At 41.2% G+C, this 18,530-nt stretch overlaps 1 long non-coding RNA gene across 1 annotated transcript in view; it reads left to right on the forward strand.

The window, feature by feature from the left end:
- Window positions 1-18,530, forward strand: part of LOC307214429 — a 37,240-nt gene that overhangs the window by 7,798 nt on the left and 10,912 nt on the right. The window lies entirely within an intron of this gene.

Genomic DNA, 18,530 nt, shown 5'->3' on the forward strand with positions numbered 1-18,530 from the left:
CAGCTATGTAGCTATAGCTAAATTTCCATCTGGATTTTCCTTAAAAGAGCAGAAACAAAACCCTTGGGCTGAGGTTGCTTCCAAGTTAGCTGCTTGTTGAGCATTCATCCTCATTCATTTGCAGAAAGTTGCTGTTGAGGTTATGTGATGTTGGCTATTTTATATAGCATTCATTCCAATTTGTTTGCAGGTTAGATGAGGTCATAATGATATAAGAAGAGCCTGCATCATTTATCCCTTAGTTCCATTCATTTCCCTATCACTTTCCCTACTGCAAAAGTTCATTTTTTGGGAGGGGGGAGGAGCACGTCTGTTGCACAAGAGTCCTGAACCCACTTTGATCGTGCAGCCTGAGTGTGCTGGCCTGCAACTAAATCCCACCTGCAAAACAGCACTTCCAGAGGGAAGTGTCCATAGCTTGATAATACATAGTAAATGGGTTATAATATCAGACACAGATGAAAACAGTGTGGAAAAGGATTTCATCTCTGTCCCAGACAGTGGTTACGTCTTCCCTATAAGAGTGAATGCATGCCAACTTACTGTATCTAGAGAGGAAAATCAAAACACTGTGCTTAAGGACAAAACTGTGATGGTAAAAGTAAAGGTAAGGTAAAGGACCCCTGGATGGTGAAGTCCAATCAAAGGCGACTATGGGTTTGCGGCGCTCCTCTCGCTTTCAGGCCAAGGGAGATGGCGTTTGTCCACAGACAGCTTTCTGGGTCATGTGGCCAGCATGACTAAACCGCTTCTGGCGTAATGGAACCAGAGCACATGGAAATTCCGTTTACCTTCCCACCGCAGCGGTACCTATTTATCTACTTGCACTGGTGTGCTTTTGAACTGCTAAGATGGCAGGAGCTGGGAGAGAGCAACAGGAGCTGTGATGGAGGCAAAACTCAAGGACCAAGTCTTCCCTGACCTAAAGTGGGCAGTGTCTCTCTGTACAGAGAATCTGTTTGGGGAACAGTGGGAGAAGATCAGGGAAAGGTTGGGCTTTTTTGATACAACTGTGGGTCCCTGCCCAAGAGAATACCAGCTTAAACTTGCCAAAATGGTCTGGTGGCAGTATCAAGGCCAGTTACACTGACCCAGTTGTATTACTCAGAGTAGACCCATTAAAGTTAGTGTCTACAAGAAAATTAGGCCCATTAATTTTAATAGGTCTACTCTGAGTAAAAGTTAGTTGAAGACAACCTCTTTATTGAGATATTACAGTGGAACCTCAGGTTACAGACACTTCAGGTTACAGACCCCGCTAACCCAGAAATAGTACCTCAGGTTAAGAACTTTGCTTCAGGATGAGAACAGAAATCATGCAGTGGCGGCGTAGTGGCAGTGGGAGGCCCCATTAGCTAAAGTGGTGCTTTAGGTTAAGAACAGTTTCAGGTTAAGAACGGATCTCCAGAACAAATTAAGTTCTTAACCCAAGGTACCACTGTATGTACATCATATTTTGTCAGTCACAGATATAGAGCTCCATGATCTAGACTTATGAGTTGGCTACTCAGGGATACTTCAGGGTAATGAAACTATTTTTTAGAAGAATCTACCCTAAGTCACTAACTGATAAAGGATAATTTGAAATGCAGATATCTTCTGACAACTTTATACGTCATCACAACCTGAGTAGAGCTGTGGAGTTTGCTCCTTTTACTGAGTTTTCATGTTCTTTTCCATGCAGTTGTAGATAAATCCAAACCTTCTCTCTCTCCTCTCCCCCACCCTTCAGCAAAAAATAAATAAAAATAAAAATAAAAATCCTCTAGAAGCAATAGGAAAAGAAAATATGTGTTTGATTTAGAAGTCCTATTTGGGCCAAACAGACTCCAATAAATGGGGCACTAGTGTTTTAAGTATGTGCAAGCTCATGAGTCCTGTAGATTGAAAAAAGGAATGATGAACTTGAAAACTGTTTTTACGATTATGTCAAGCGTGTGTTTTGTGCATATAGTGCCTGTGTTCTTAGCATTCGGAATCACGGCAGAGTGAGCTGAAGGGCTTCACAGAATGTGAAAGCTTGAGGTGTGAATTGCACCCAAAGGATTTATCCTTCTAGTATCGGCAATAACAATAGAGAACATTTGTGCTTAAGTGACACAAATGGGAAGAGTACACAAAAAGGAAGACTACACAAATAATTTACAACTTTAATGTAAAACTTGAACTGAGCTCTTTCCTGGGATCATGAAGTGGAAATGGCATCATGAGTAAATATAACAAATTATTAGATGAGGCATTAATTTGTGCAGTTTTCCTGTAAAGTGTTGTTTCTCTTTCAGGTGACCTGTTGGTACATGGCTTACGACTCAGTCCTGTGAAGCAGGCCAGTAGCAAATGAGTGGGTCAGGTTAAGCATCAGACCTACTGCACCAGTGTAGCATTGTAAATGGTGGAAATAAGTACTAATCCCACCATTTTTTAAACAAAAGCATCAGGTCCAAATCTCTTGTATTCTTATCATTGAAATGAACAGGGCTTTTTTTCCACCGGAACTTGCCCGAACTCAGTTCTGGCATCTCTCAGGTGGGTGTCATTGCCATTACAGTGGTACCTCGGGTTACAGACGCTTCAGGTTACAGATGCTTCAGGTTACAGACTCCACTAACCCAGAAATAGTACCTCGGATTAAGAACTTTGCTTCAGGATGAGAACAGAAATGGTGCTGCAGTGGCAGCGGGAGGCCCCATTAGCTAAAGTGGTACCTCAGGTTAAGAACAGTTTCAGGTTAAGAATGGACCTCCAAAACGAATTAAGTTCTTTACCAGAGGTACCACTGTATAAGAGAACAAGGGATATGTTCATGGTGAGTTCCGGCACCTCTTTTTCTAGAAAAATAGCACTGGAAATGAAGAGAAGCACAAGAGCATGGTAATATGTTGTGTGGGTTTTAGGTAACACAAGGCAACATCAAGATCAAACAGGCTTGGCTGAGTGTTCCTTGGCAAATAGATGTTATCAATGTTCTTAGCTGCACACAACTATGTAATAGTGAGAAACTGGAAAACAAGATGGAGGAACATGTAAATCAATCTCCTTTATTGGCTTAGTGCTTTGTTTACATGAATCAGGACACAACACAGTTAATGAAAAATAGTAGGAGATACTTTAGGATAAAACTGACCCAAATGGCTCTTAGGACCTATGGTGACGTAATTTCACGGTGTCCTCAAAAATCTTGCCACATTCTCCACAAAGTCATTCCTACAATTATTCAGCAGATAAGACACCCTGGAAGAGTCAGTGCGATAAATTCCCTACTTCAATAAGGGGCCCAAATACTTATCATATTTATTTGCATAAAATGGGCAATAAAATAAAAGTGTGTGATGGATTCGACCTGTTTTGTGCCACAAAGGCAGTAGGTGGAACATGTCAAGAAGGGGAAATGGTAATACGGCACTATGCTGTAATGGAAAGATTGACAAAGTACAAACAATGAGAAAAACAAATATGGAAGCTGACTTCATAGGATAGTATTATGGATTCATTCTGTCAAGAACTACAGTGGTACCTCTGGTTGTGAACGGGATCCATTCCGGAGTCCCATTCACAATGTGAAAAGCCCGCAACCTGAAGCGCCATATCTGCATATGTGTGTGGTTCGATTTGGTGCTTGTGTGCATGCGTGAAGCACAATTTAGCGCTACTGTGCATGCGCAAACGGCAAAACCCGGAAGTAACCCTTTCCAGTACTTCTGGATTGCCGCGGAATGCAACCTGAAAAAACGCAACATGAAGTGGACGTAACATGAGGTATGACTGTGTTGAAATGGGCAGTTCCTCAACAGCTTTGCAAGAACTTTGATGGAGAGACTCGATAGCTTGAGGCACCAACTGAATACCTCAGTCGGTTGAGCAAGAGACTCTTAATGTCAGGGATGTGGTTCGAGACCCACGTTGGGCAAAATATTCCTGCATTGCAGGCTAGATGGCCCTTGTGATCCCTTACAACTCTATAATTCTGTTAATTCCATGGAGTGATGCATTTCTTTTCATATTCTCCCTACATAACATGAAAATAAGAATAATGACAGAAATGGTAGCATTGTATACCACACAAACCAAACCAAATATGACTTCCCTGTACAGTGATACCTCAGGTTAAGTACTTAATTCGTTCCGGAGGTCCGTACTTAACCTGAAACTGTTCTTAACCTGAAGCACCACTTTAGCTAATGGGGCCTCCCGCTGCTGCCGCGCCGCCGGAGCCCGATTTCTGTTCTTATCCTGAAGCAAAGTTCTTAACCTGAAGCACTATTTCTAGGTTAGCGGAGTGTGTAACCTGAAGCGTATGTAACCTGAAGCGTATGTAACCCGAGGTACCACTGTATTGGTTTGTTTTTCATGTTCTTATATATGGGGGGGGGGGTGCTTTTTAAATGATATATTTTTCCTTCAGTCTACTTGCCCTTTGAACTAACATCAAAGTACAGAGGCAGCTGTTGTAATATTCCCCTGCTCGTTCCATTCATTCAGTGGGTAATTAGGATTCCTTCTTGCTCTTTTCACCTGAAACAGCAGCATGACAGGAAGAAATTCTACAGATGCAGCTTTTCCCAGCAAGGCGATTCCCCAGTGCTTTAGATGTTGAATGCTAACCAACCATTAAATACACACAGCCTCTGTTGGAAGATGGTGACCTAATGGGAGATTCAGAACAGGTGCGGGTTTAGGTGAAGGAAAATAAGCCCTGAAAGAAGCACTAATTAAATGTTCCCCTCAAACTGCATCTGCTCCCCATCTGCATCACTCTTGAAAGTGAACTGGCCACAACTATGTAGGACTAACCCCCTGGCGATTGGTGCTGATGTTGCTGCTGCATCAATGGCGTAAGGAAACAACAGCAACGAAACCTCTAGGCAATGTGGTTCTTAGCTATGCCACACCCATTTCTATGCTGCTTTTTTGCCAACAAACAGCAACATGTCCCACTCCTTCAATTACCCCTGAAATAATATCTTGAAAGGACAGGGAATGCCTGTGAAATATACTCGGAGTCCAGCAGTGATTTCATGCTCTTTATTGCAGCTTGTAAAACAGTGTTTGAATTGCCCCCCAAACCTCAGGCCTTTATATTATTTACACAATGAGTCCCGTCTGATTGGCTGATTCTGCTTCCCTCCTGGAGCCTGATTGGTCTTCTCCTGCAAGCCAGTCAGTTTTTGCATTCTAGGATCCTACCTGCCTATTGTTCTAGGATCCAAGCTTAGTACATAACAGCCTGCATGATTACCATAAATGGTTGTGATAAGGACCTTTGATCATGTAAAGCAAAGGTGGGAAACTTTTTCCCCTCTCAGGGGTCAAATACTGATATTGGTGGAGCCTAATGAATAATGGGTGGGGCTACTGGCGGAGGAATGGGGAGTGGGGAGCGCACTGGCCCCGGCACCATTGGGGAGGGGAGTACCATCACGGCCGCCCCACTGGACATGCACCACACCCCCAGGACGCACACCACACCCCCGTGGGCAGTGCACCACGCCCCATGGATGCATGCCACACCCTCAGGATGCACACCACGCCCCCCATGGGCAATGTGCCATGCCCCCAAGACATGCACCAGCCAAGCCCACGCCTGCTCCCTGCTCCTGGTGCCGGAACATGCATCTTCGCCATTGGGTGGGGCAAAGTCTTTGTTATGTATTCAGTGGTCTCTGTTTGCCTGAGCTTGAGTCTGGACTGAGGATTCTGAGCTCCTGTGTTCTGCTTCGATACATGATATCCAATCACAGAACATTTCAGGATATGGGCCTCTGCCATTGGTCCTTGAACTCTGACTCATGATTCACAGCTTGGAAGTTTAGACAGCCTATCAAGTTAGGAGTGGGAGTGGCCCAGACCTCCAGAAAAGTATATAAGCAGTTGCTTTGCCCCTGTTTCCCAGTTATGTAGTTCAATAAAGGTTCTTGCTGTAATCACTGTGTCTTGCCTTGTGGGAACCCACCTACACTTCAGTTTTGTTCTTTCATTCTCTGTCACCCCCTCTCCCTGCTTCTCCATCTTTGCCACACACACAAAATTAGGCTGAGAGACATATTAAAATAGCCTGCACCGTGATCCAGCCAATAGCTACTCTGCCAGCTGAAACGTAATGAGCTCATGTGGCAAAATAGATTTCCACCCCCTGACAATGCTCTGGAAAACAATGTGACCGACCCCAAAATACAGAAGTTGGCTATCTTGGATCTACACTTTTTATGTGGGGAAAACATTTATACACGTTCGCAGATTTGCAGGCTGACCTTTTACCAATCAAGCCTTTGAATAATAAATGCTATATTTTTTAAAGACGTTTTCATTAAGCAAGTAGGTCAGTGATAAACTCAACATTTTTGTGCTGTTGTGTGAATGCTAAATGAAATTCCATTTTAAGATATGCAATTTGCTGAAGGGGCTTAGAGGGAAATTATTAAATTAGACTACCGTGCAGTGTTTGCACTGTGTATTTTCCTGTCTTTCTATCCATTAGCGAAATTGACTTAAATGGTCAGCATGGTAAATGGTCTGAATGAGCTAGCTGATATTAAAATTCTGCTAATTAAACTAATTTCTAAATTCACCTACTTGCTTTTACCAAGGTCACTTCACTAAACAGCACAGCAAAAATATTAATATTCTATATCCCTTTTATTAAATCAGCTCAGAAGGATTAACAGAGAAACCAGATTGCTCTTCAACACTTAACTTTTTTATCCATTTGGTCTATTTTACTGAGTCTCTGGCTCACATTTTGCTCTATCAAAAATCCCATAGTTCCATAGATTTGGGTACTGGGCACACATTTTTCTGGGTTGTGACTCAAGATCAAACTGTTTCTGTGCCTACATTCTGGTTTCTTTTTCCTAAATTTTTATTAAATGAAATTCAATACATTCTCCACAAAAAATAATGAACATGGCATTAAGATTATAACATCATTTTACATGTTCCATGTTGTTGTTCCATACTGTCTAATATTTCTCCAATGAAAATAGAGAAGTTCCATCCCATAATGATAATTTTACTATTTATACCCCACACATCTTATTGGGCTGCCCCAGCCATTCTGGGCAGCTTCCAAAATATATTAAAACATAATAAAACATTAACAAAACTTCTCTATCCAGGATTGCCTTCAGTCGAATAACTCCATACCGTCCAATGTTTCTCCAATGAAAATAGGGTGGCGCTTGGATGCCGGTGGCGCTGTGGGTTAAACCACAGAGCCTAGGACTTGCCGATCAGAAGGTCGGTGGTTCAAATCCCTGCGACGGGGTGAGCTCCCATTGTTTGGTCCCTGCTCCTGCCAACCTAGCAGTTCGAAAGCATGTAAAAGTGCAAGTAGATAAATAGGTACCGCTCAGGTAAACGGTGTTTCTGTGCGCTGCTCTGGTTCGCCAGAAGCGGCTTTGTCATGCTGGCCACATGACCCGGAAGCTGTACGCTGGCTCCCTTGGCCAATAAAGCGAGATGAGCGCCGCAACCCCAGAGTCGGTCATGACTGGACCTAATGGTCAGGGGTCCCTTTACCTTTACCTTTAAATAAAATCAGGACATTCCGGGATCAAATCAGAATCTGGGACAGCTTCTGTAAATTAGGGACATCTCTGGAGAATAGGGACACTGGGAGGGTCTGATGTTCAGGTTTTTAAGATGTGTGTGAATATGCCTGTTGCCAGTTGGGGCCTAGCACCTCACAAAGCTCCAGCTCCATGGGTCTGCAGGGCCCGCTAAGTCATTGGGCTCAGTCTACTCATGAGAAGCAAGCTCAGCCTCACCACAGTTGGTGTGTTGACTTATGATTCCATACATTTGTAAGGCTGGCTAGGCAGATGAAATGAAGGCAGTAAGGGGTGGAGGAAGGTGTGTGGTTGCCAAGATTGTGGTTGTTTAGGGAAGTTTTTAATGTTCAATGTTTTATCGTGTTTTTAATATTCTGTTGGGAGCCGCCCAGAGTGGCTGGGGAAACCCAGCCAGATGGGCGGGGTATAAATAATAATATTAATATTTATTATTATTATTATTATTATTATTATTATTATTATTATATGAAGGTGTCTTCCTGTCATCAGTGCTACCTGGGATTGGAGGAGGAGTGCATAGAGGTCAAGGCATTAGATCTGGTTTTCAAATGTGTTTATTAAGTTCATCTATCTATTCAAGAGCTCTCAGCAATACAAGACATTCTCAAATGATCTGTAGGAATATCGTTACCAGAGACGGTTATTCTGTCAGAGTAGCCAGCTTGGTAAATACAGAGAGAAAGTGGAACAGAATAGTGATGAAACTTGACACTGCTAACTTTGAGGTTTTGCCAACTGATGGTTAGTCTCTGAAATTCCTACATTCTCCATTCAGTCTTTTGATTACACAGCATGGTATTCTCTGGATTTCAACACCAACATGGAACGTTTTTGGGATTGTAAAATCCTTGCATCATCGTTCAAGCCCTCATCTGAATGTCTCTAGGCCTCTAGGTCTTTACTGGCTATGTGACTCAAAGGCCATCATCTCTATGCTTATCATGGTGCCTTTATTATTTAGCCTAATGAACGCAACAGTCTTGGAACATGCATTGTCATATTTGAAGCAACAGTCTATTTATTCATCTTCTTCCATTCATGCAATTAAAAATGTTAAAAAATAGTAATATAAAGAAGACTATCAGTATATTCACAAAATCTCCAAACTCCATAAAAATAATACTGTGCATGGCATTCCCTTCACAGCACCAGGAGATGGAAGAACCTGCTACCCAGATATGTCACAGCTGTAACCAAATGCAGAGCACAGCGGGTTAACTAGAGGTTGATCTTTAATTCCTGTAGATGTTTCTCCCATTGGGAATGACTGGGGCTGGATCTAGACACATCAAAGAAGCATTTCAGGAAAACGCGTTGTAAACTTTGTAAGTATGGGAAATCGGATTGGCAAAAATGGAAATCCACAGCGCCATCTGGTGTCACAGTGTTATGGTGCACACACAACACATATAAAACACTTTTTCTTTACCAATCTAGCTGAGTCCTGAGACCCCTCTATAAATGCTGTCCTTGGTGCTAAGAGTATGAAAGGCACCCCTGTGTGATTGCAAAACTTAGGTGTCTCTTACATTGTTGTCCTTATTTTGGCTGTAGCTCAAAGCTGCTAACTGTTCTCAGTAGACTTGGGACCAGTTTACTTCAGATATCACCTTGCCCCCCACACGTCTATTCTTTTTTTTTGTTCTGTGAAGTGCCACATAAGAGTATCTGTGAAGGATCAATCCTTTAGTGGGTTTTGGAGCAACTACCTATTGAAATTAGTCAGGTGGCCTTCTTATATTGCTTTAGATGCCTGATGATTTACTTTTTAGCAAGCCTACTCAGAGATATTTCATAACATATAACAAATTTAAAGTTTAGTGTGTTCTATTTTTGTTTTTAATTGTGCTTAAAAAATCTTAGTGTTGATATCCTTATGTATTGGGTTTTTGTGTGTGGACTGGATTTCAGCTGTGTTTTATCAGGCTATGCCCTGTGTTAGAATCTGGCAGAAGTCAGAGGTAGTATTCCTGGGAGTCAGGCTTGGAAACAGAATTCCAACTTTCACCTGGCCTGTTTCTTCTGGGGGGGGGGGAGCCTGGAGTCTCTGGTACATGCAATCCTACAACAATGTGGGTTTGTGGGTTTTAGAGTCCATTGCTATGAAGGTGGAGTTACACCCAGATGTCATGGGCTGCAACTCCCATTATTCCTAACCATTGGATGGTGAGAGTTGTCTTCTGCAACATCTGCAGAGCACCACATTGGTTGCCTGCTATAAAGTAGGAACTGATGAGCAAGAGCATTAAAAAGATAAACACAACCTGTGTGTGATGAAAATGCTAAATGAAGGGCCTCATTGCTTGACTTGATGTTTGATTAATATTTGTATTTGATTATGAATATCGCAGCCAGACTAGCTTCCTTTTTAGCTTTTGCTTGTTTTGCCGGTCAATTAGAATAGAATATGCTATCACCTTTTGAGATCCATTCTGTTAGCCCATTCTTCAACATTGGCCTGGGCCCAAAGAACCACATTACTAGTGTTGTGTGCACAAGGGAGATTTGGATTTGTGTTTCTCAGACAGATATCTCCCATGCTATATGGCAAATCTCTTTCAAAGCTGAGAAGAAGAGGTCTGCTCCACTGATCCAAGATGGAAAGCTATATTGGATGCTTCCAGATTATCACTATTTTCAGATCGGATGAAATCACATATCGGGCAAGTTCAGGTTGTGCAATAACAGTTGATTGGGAGGCCTTGCCCAACAAACCCACTTCCCTCAAAATATCAGACTTTTTGCAATAGAGGTAATGATGGAGAAATGCTTATAAGTGTGGGCTAACACTTGCTTTGAAACAGCATCGTCTAGCCACATCGTCTAGCCACAAACAGCAACTATTCCACATTTAAAATGTGGAATTGGCCCATTTACTTTTTTATTGTCTACTTTGACTGGAAGAAGCTTTCTGGGATTTCAGACGGGGGATGTGAACCCAAGGCCTTCAGTTTGCAAGCAAGTCCTTCAGCCCTGGACTACAGCTCTTGACTAAGGCCAATAAAAATCCCAGACCTAAAACAATCCCATGCAGAACTATGTTACTAGCCGCTAGAATTTTGAAGTAGCTATTCTGCCTGGCATTAACTGGCATCTGAAATGTTGGTACCTTCTTGGGAGAGGTTTATGGTGGCTCATGGGAATTTGAAATCATGCAGAGAGAAAGGCAGCAGTAGAAGTTGCTGGTGGAAAACATTTCCATAGCCATGGTTCTTAAATGTGTGACAAAAGACAAATAGGGAAGATACCAGATCTTCCTTTGCAAAGCCTAGTTGTGGTCAAAAGAGATACAAGAGTGAGTCCTTTGCTTTTGTTTGTATTTAGTATGGATACTTGTGAGGAAGAAATTGAGAGAAAGGCAAGAGGGCCTAGAAAATGGGATTTAAAAATAAGAAACATTTTTCTTTTTAACCTTTCCTGCTTCCTGTGTGTTAGAAACAAGCTTCACAGCTTTGTGTTATATCTTCATTAATTTGTGGGTGCGTCTTCCACATTCTGTGCTGCTCTGCTTATAGCCCAATGTCAAGTGTACAAGCACAATCTGGATTCCTTTTGGGCCAATTTAGGTTAATGGGAAATTAAATTATGCCAGTAGTTCCCAAACCTACCCTCCACTCCCGCCCCCATGGACCACTATTTTCATCTGTTTTCAGGTGGACACACTATGGGGTAATGAAGAATCAATCTGCAATGAACTTTCATTTGTGGAATGAAATCAGTTTCTCAAGAAGCACTTTTCAGGGGCAAAAAAAAAAATATATGCAACAGACCCAGATTCTGTGTGGACTATTTAGAAAAGACAAATACTCAATCTCCATTGATTCTAGAATAAAATGTTCTGTGAACACACTCAATGTTTGACTTGGTGAACAAACCACCTGGATCAACCACTGCACCAGGAGACAGAAGAGATGTCTTCAAAAGCTCTGCTGCCTGTTCCATAGATAATGAAAGAGTCATTTAGCCACCACTTAAGAAGGTCTGTAGTCTTGCAAACACATTTTGTGCCTATTTTCAAAAAATCACGTGCTCTTTTTTGAATAGTAATGGCTGCATATTGGCATAGCCTATGCAAGAGTGTTTAATTAGGCATGCTGTTTGCATGGGGCTTTCTTGTCCTTTGCAATTAAGCCAGAATAATTGATCCTCTGGTGTCTCAGATCAGCGAACTTAATCCACACACTTCTCTAAGCAGATGATGGAACTGATATTCAAATTATGTTCTGCAAACGTGGAGCAGAGTCATGTTGTTTAAATTATCTACATAACAATAAAGGCTTCAACGTGTCTCTTGAGTAAACAGTTTGGCTGAACTAGAAAACCACGCTGTGGAAGTTCTAAATAAATAAATAACCCTTGCTGGTGTAATACATTCCACACTAAGAAAAGGTAGATTATGTTACCAATATAATTACTGCAACTCAAGCAAATTGGCTCATTTAGCATAATTTACAGTTCAATCTAAGACATGAACTTCAGATGTAAGTTTCACTGAGTTCTATGGGGCTTCCTCACCACCCTAATGAGTAGGATGCAGGTGGCGTTGTGGTCTAAACCACTGAGCTGCTTGGGCTTGCCGATCAGAAGGTCAGAGGTTCAAATCCCCATGACAGGGTGAGCTCTCGTTGCTCCGTCTCAGCTCCTGCCAACCTAACAGTTCAAAAGCACACCAGTGCAAGTAGGTAAATAGGTGCCACTGCGGTGGGAAGGCAAACTTTGGTTTCTGTCACGGTGTCCCGTTGCACCAGAAGCGGTTTAGTCATGCTGGCCACATGGCCCAGAAAGCTGTCTGTGGACAAATGCCGGCTCCCTTGGCCTGAAAGCAAGATGAGTGCCACAACCTCATAGTTGTCTTTGTTTTTTTTTTTTATATATAAATATTTATTGAGATTTTTTGGATACAAAAAGCAAAAATAGTAAACAATATAGCATGAATCATAACACATTTTTCAGAACTTCTTTGGACTCCCTCACGTCTCCCACTCCCACTTACATCATTATAATTTTTTTTTCCCAGCAATTTATCATCTTATTTATATTCTTGAATCTTGTTCCGTTAATTTAATCTAATCTCCAAAAAATTTATGTTTCCCTCAATCTCACTTATCATCAAGTTCAAATCTAATTCAATGGTAGGCAATTATTTATGATCTAGCATCCTTCTTAGCATTCAACCAAATTACAATACTTTTGTAAATAAATCTTGAATTTCTTCCAGTCTTCTTCAACCCTCTCTTCTCCCAGGTCTCGAATTCTGCCAGTCATCTCGGCCAGTTGCATATAGTCCATCAGCTGCATCTGCCACTCTTCCAGTGTGGGTAGATCTTGAGTTTTCCAGCTCTTAGCGATGAGTATCCTTGCTGCCGTAGTTGCATACATAAAAAATGTTCGGTCCTTCTTTAACACCTTCTGGCCGACAATGCCCAGAAGGAAGGCCTCTGGTTTCTTAGTGAAGGTATACTTAAATACCTTTTTCAACTCATTATATATCATTTCCCAGAAGGCCTTCACTCTAGGACAGGTCCACCAGAGGTGAAAGAATGTTCCTTCGTGTTCTTTACATTTCCAACATTTATTATCAGACAAATGGTATATTTTGGCAAGTTTAACTGGGGTCATGTACCATCTATATATCATTTTCATTACATTTTCCTTCAAAGCATTACATGCAGTGAAGTTCAGCCCAGTGGTCCACAACCTTTCCCAGTCTTCAAACATAATATTATGCCCAATGTCCTGAGCCCACTTTATCATAACTGATTTAACCATTTCGTCTTGTGTATTCCATTTCAGCAGCAAGTTATACATTCTTGATAATACCTTAGTTTTTGGTTCTAACAATTCTGTTTCCAACTTCGATTTCTCCACCTGGAACCCTACCTTTTTATCATTTTTAAAAACTTCTTTAATCTGAGCGTAATGTAACCAGTCTCGCACTTTATCTTTCATTTTCTCCAAACTCTGCAATTTCCAATTGTCTCCGTCTTTTTCTAATATTTCCCAATATTTTGGCCATTTGGCCTCCATATTGAGTCTCTTTCGGGCCTTAGCTTCCAGAGGTGAAAGCCACCTCGGAGTTTTGTTTTCCAGTAAGTCTTTGTATTTTGTCCAGACATTAAAAACTGCTTTCCTGACAATATGGTTCTTAAAGACCTTATTGACCTTAACCTTATCATACCATAGATATGCATGCCAACCAAAAGCATTGTTAAACCCTTCCAAATCCAATACGTCAGTGTCTTCGAGAAGTAGCCAGTCTTTTAGCCGGCAGAAGGCTGCGGCTTCATAGTACAACTTTAGGTCCGGCAGGGCAAAGCCCCCTCTTTCTTTCGCATCAGTTAGTATCTTAAACTTAATTCTGGGCTTTTTGCCCTGCCAGACAAATCTAGATATATCTCTCTGCCACTTCCGGAAGCACTCTGTTTTGTCCACAATCTGCAATGTTTGGAACAAAAACAACATTCTTGGCAATACATTCATCTTAACAGCAGCAATTCGGCCTAACAAAGAAAGCTTCAATTTTGTCCAACTATCCAAGTCTCTCTTAATTTCAAACCAACATTTTTCATAATTATCCTTAAATAGACTCAGATTTTTTGCTGTTATGTTTACCCCTAGGTACTTTACTTTTTTAACCACAGTTAGTTCTGTTTCTCTCTGAAACTGTTCCGACTCTACATCTGTCAGATTTTTCCCCAACACCTTAGTTTTCTGTTTATTTAGTTTAAATCCCGCCACCCGACCAAAATCTTGGATCAGTTGTAATACTCTTTTTGTACTAGATTCTGGCTCCTGCAGGGTCAAAACTAGGTCATCTGCAAAAGCTTTAAGTTTATATTGCTTCACTCCGACCTGAATCCCTTCCACCAACTGGTCCCCTCTAATCATATTCAAGAACACCTCCAGAACTGATATAAATAGCAAAGGGGAGATCGGGCAGCCTTGTCGTGTTCCTTTTTCAATTTTAAACTCTTCCGTGACCACATTGTTTACTATCAATTTAGCCTTTTGTTCTGAATATATTGCATCAATCCCATTCTCAAAACCCCGACCCACTCCCATTTCTTTTAAATTTCCCTTCATAAATTTCCAAGAGATATTATCAAAGGCCTTCTCTGCATCTATAAAGATTAGCACTGCTTTTGTGTTTATATCAGTTTGCAAAAGTTCCAAAATGTCAATAATGTTCCTTGTATTTGCAAACATGTGTCTACCTGGGAGAAAGCCTGCCTGGTCTTTATGAATTACTTCGTTTAAAACTTTTTAAAGTCTACTTGCCAAAACATCTGCAAATATTTTGTAATCCACATTTAAAAGGGAGATGGGACGGTAGTTCTTAAGTTGTGTCTTTTCAGCTTCCGATTTTGGTATCAATGTGATGAAAGCTTCCTTCCACGACTCCGGCGCCCTCCTCCCCTCCATAATTTCATTGCTAACCTCCATCAATGGTTGTATCAAATGGTCTTTTAATATCTTATAGTACTTGGAGGTTAGCCCATCTGGTCCTGGAGATTTGCCCAGTTTCATGTTTTGAATGGCTTGTTCAATTTCTTGGCATGTTATTTTACTATTCAGGAGAGATCTATTTTCTTGTGACAACTTTTTAAGTCCATTTTTCTCTAAAAATTGTTTGATCTCGACCTCATTCTGCGGCCCTTGAGTGTATAGTTTTTTAAAGTATTTCCAAAAACACTTTCTAATCTCCATGGGGTTCTGAATATTTCTTCCTTCAATTTCCAAATTTGTAACTGTATTCAATTTTTGTCTCTTCTTCAACTGCCAAGCTAGCAGTTTTCCACATTTGTTTGCCGATTCAAAGGTTTTTTGTTTCATTAATTTAATCTTCCACTCTATTTCCTGATTTATCAGTTTAGAATACTGTGCTTGATAGAGTTTGATTTCTCTCAAGGTCGGCAGGGACTTCGGGTTTGATCTTAGCTTCTTCTCTAGTTCTTTTATTTTCTCCAAAATCTTATCTTTTCTGTCATTTTGTGTCCTCTTCCTTGCAGCATTCTGTTGTATCAAGAACCCCCTCATCACAGCTTTACTTGCATCCCAAATAATTCTTTTTTCCACCGTAGTGTTCATATTTATCTCAAAGTAATCCTTCAATGCTTTCTGGGCCTTCTTAATAATCTCCTGATCTCTGAACAAGTTGTCATTCATCTTCCATCTAAAGGAGCCAGTTGGTAATAGTGTCATATCCATTCTCAGTGCATTATGGTCGGAGCAAGTTTTTGGGCAGATTTCCACCTTTCTGACCTTCGGTGCCAGACCTCTAGTTATCCATATTTGGTCGATTCTTGTCCAAGTCAGCTGAGCTTCAGAGAAGAATGTTCCTTCTTTTCCCAAGGGGTTCTTCGTTCTCCAAATGTCAATCCAGTCCATATTGTCAGTCAGTTAAAAAAAGGTCTTTGGTAGTCTGCCATCTTTTGTAACATTCTGGCTTTGTGACTTATCCATGTTAGTTGATACGACCCCGTTCATGTCTCCCATCATGATGATGTTGTCATAATCCAGATATTCCAGCATAGTCTCATGCAACTTCTTGAAAAATTCCGACTTCCCTTCATTTGGTGCATAAATTCCTAATATCAAAATCTTTTCTCCTTGATGTTGTATTTCGATTGCCAAAATTCTTCCATGTTCATCTTTAAATAAAAATTTAGGTGACAGGCTCTCTTTTGCATATATCACCACGCCTCTCTTCTTTACTTTGTCTGAAGATATAAATTCCTGACCAAGTCTTTTGTTTATTAGTACTTTCCTGTGGAGCCTAGTCACATGTGTTTCTTGTAAGCAAATAATGTCCAATTGCTCTTTTTTCAATATATGAAAAATTTTCCTTCTTTTTTCCGGAATGTTACAGCCATTTATATTCCAACTCAAAAGTTGCAGAGACATCCTGGATAAGTCTGGTTATTTTTCTAGGGGTAGTACCTTGTTCGCTGGGTCTTCAGAATCCGAGGGTGCAGGCACCTCTGGTACTACAAGCCCTGAGGGTAGTTCCAGTCCTTTTTGGAGGTCCTCTCCGTACGCAGTCAAAAATTTGTCTCTATCTTCCGGTGATCTAATTTTAATCTTCTTCCCTCTAAAAGTAAAAGATAATCCTTGAGGAAAATCCCACCTGAAGATAATTGTATTACTCCTTAACAATCTTGTTAGTTCCAAATAGTCAGATCTAAGGTCCAACAGTTGTTTAGGAATATCCTTGTAAATTTCGATTCTTTTGTCCAAAATATCCAGTGACTTTCCGTAATGTAGACCCAAAATCTTGTCCCTTTCCTCCTTTGATCTCAGTATTATTAAACAATCTCTGGGCTTCTCTCTCTTTATAAGTCTTCCAAGTCTAAAGGCTGATATGATTTTAAAGTCTTTTTCCTCTAAGTTCCAAAACTTGGAAAATTCTTTGGTCAAAAACTCAGCTAAGTTGCCTTCTTCCACCTCTGGTACCGATCTTATCCTTAAATTGGTCTGTCTATTCTGTAGTTCTATCATAGAAAGATAAGTCTGATGTTCACCTACTTGTTTGCTGAGTGGCCTTACCTCTTTCTCTAAATTTCCCAATCTTTGGCTGGTATCTTCAGCCAATTTCCGATTTTCACCTGCAGTCTCCTTCAATTCTCCAATTGCTTGCACATTCTGTGCAACTTGTCCAGTTAGTCTATTTAAACATTCAGTATTTTGATCAATTTTAGCTGTTTGCTGATCAGCTTTTTTATCCAAAGATTCCACTTTTTTATTCAAAGATTCCAATTTTTCAAGAATTTTCTCTAAAGTAGAACTAATTTCTCCTGAGGCCATCTCTTCCGATTGAAATTCCTCAGTTTCTGCCCATGGCAGAAAAGCAGCTTCTTTCTCAGAAGTCTGAGTAGGCAGAGTAAGCACAGTAGGCACAGATGATCTGCGTGCCTGGGAGACTGCGGTTAGGGTTGTTTGTCTAGCTCTCGGTCCCTTTTTTCTTGCGCCACTCATTCCAGAGTTATCTAAAATTCAAGGTCAAGCTGAGTTGTTCCCATGAGAAAGCAGCGGCCCAGATGGTAATAGTCAAACAGGAGGCCGGGAAAAGGAAAGTAAAACAATGTCACTGCTATTAATCCCAAATCCTCTAGGGGGAACTTAAAATGTCTTTAGGAAAGAAGACAATTCCAATAAAAATAATATAGTCCCATTTAATGTCCGAGAACCTTCTATAAGGTAACTTTTAGCAGAGTTAGCATTTAAAAAGTCACAGTGTTTCAGACAGTGCTTGCTGGTATTCCAAAAGGTGCTTCAAAGTAGCCAGTTCAAACTCCCTCAGATTGTTTCAAAGTTTAAGTTCAAAAGTATCCAGCCCTGCAAACTGGCTGCTCAATTGCTCAGGCAGTTCCAGCACCTGGGTTTCTTGTTTAAATTGTAATCCAAATAGAAGAAAGGTATCACAGTCCACATAAGAGTCATGTAATCAATTGCTTAAAGTCCTTATTCTGCTTAAAAATAATTTCCACGGGTGTCCAGATCAGTTAAATTAAAAGTTCACTTTTTGCCTCCACTCCTCCGACTCTTTGCTTGGTAATTCAATGACAGCGGAAGACGGACTTCCTATTTTTCGTCACTCCGCTTTCAGCCAAATTGAGTACTTTAAGTACTTTAAATCCCAAAATTTTAAAAGTCCATTTACTCACGGGTTGTTGTTTTCCGAATCTGTAATTTAGGAAGAAAGGACAGCGCTCACCGGCAGCAGCAACGCGGCTTCACTCCGCCGATTGCGGAACGATCCACAGCGCCGCAACCCCCTCCACGATCCGGAGCCCCTTACGGGGCTCCTTCAACGTTTTGGGGGCTGCTCCTGGCGCCCGCCGGACCCCAAGACCACAGGCTTCTGCTGCCTGTGGTTTTCCTGAATGGGTCCCCGCTTCGCCGCAGCGGGAGACCCTTTTTCGGCGGAGCTTCCCTTCCCCGGCTAGGAAAGGGCAGCCATTG

Source organism: Podarcis cretensis (genome assembly GCF_951804945.1).
Source record: "Podarcis cretensis genome assembly, chromosome: 4".
NCBI lineage: Eukaryota > Metazoa > Chordata > Lepidosauria > Squamata > Lacertidae > Podarcis > Podarcis cretensis.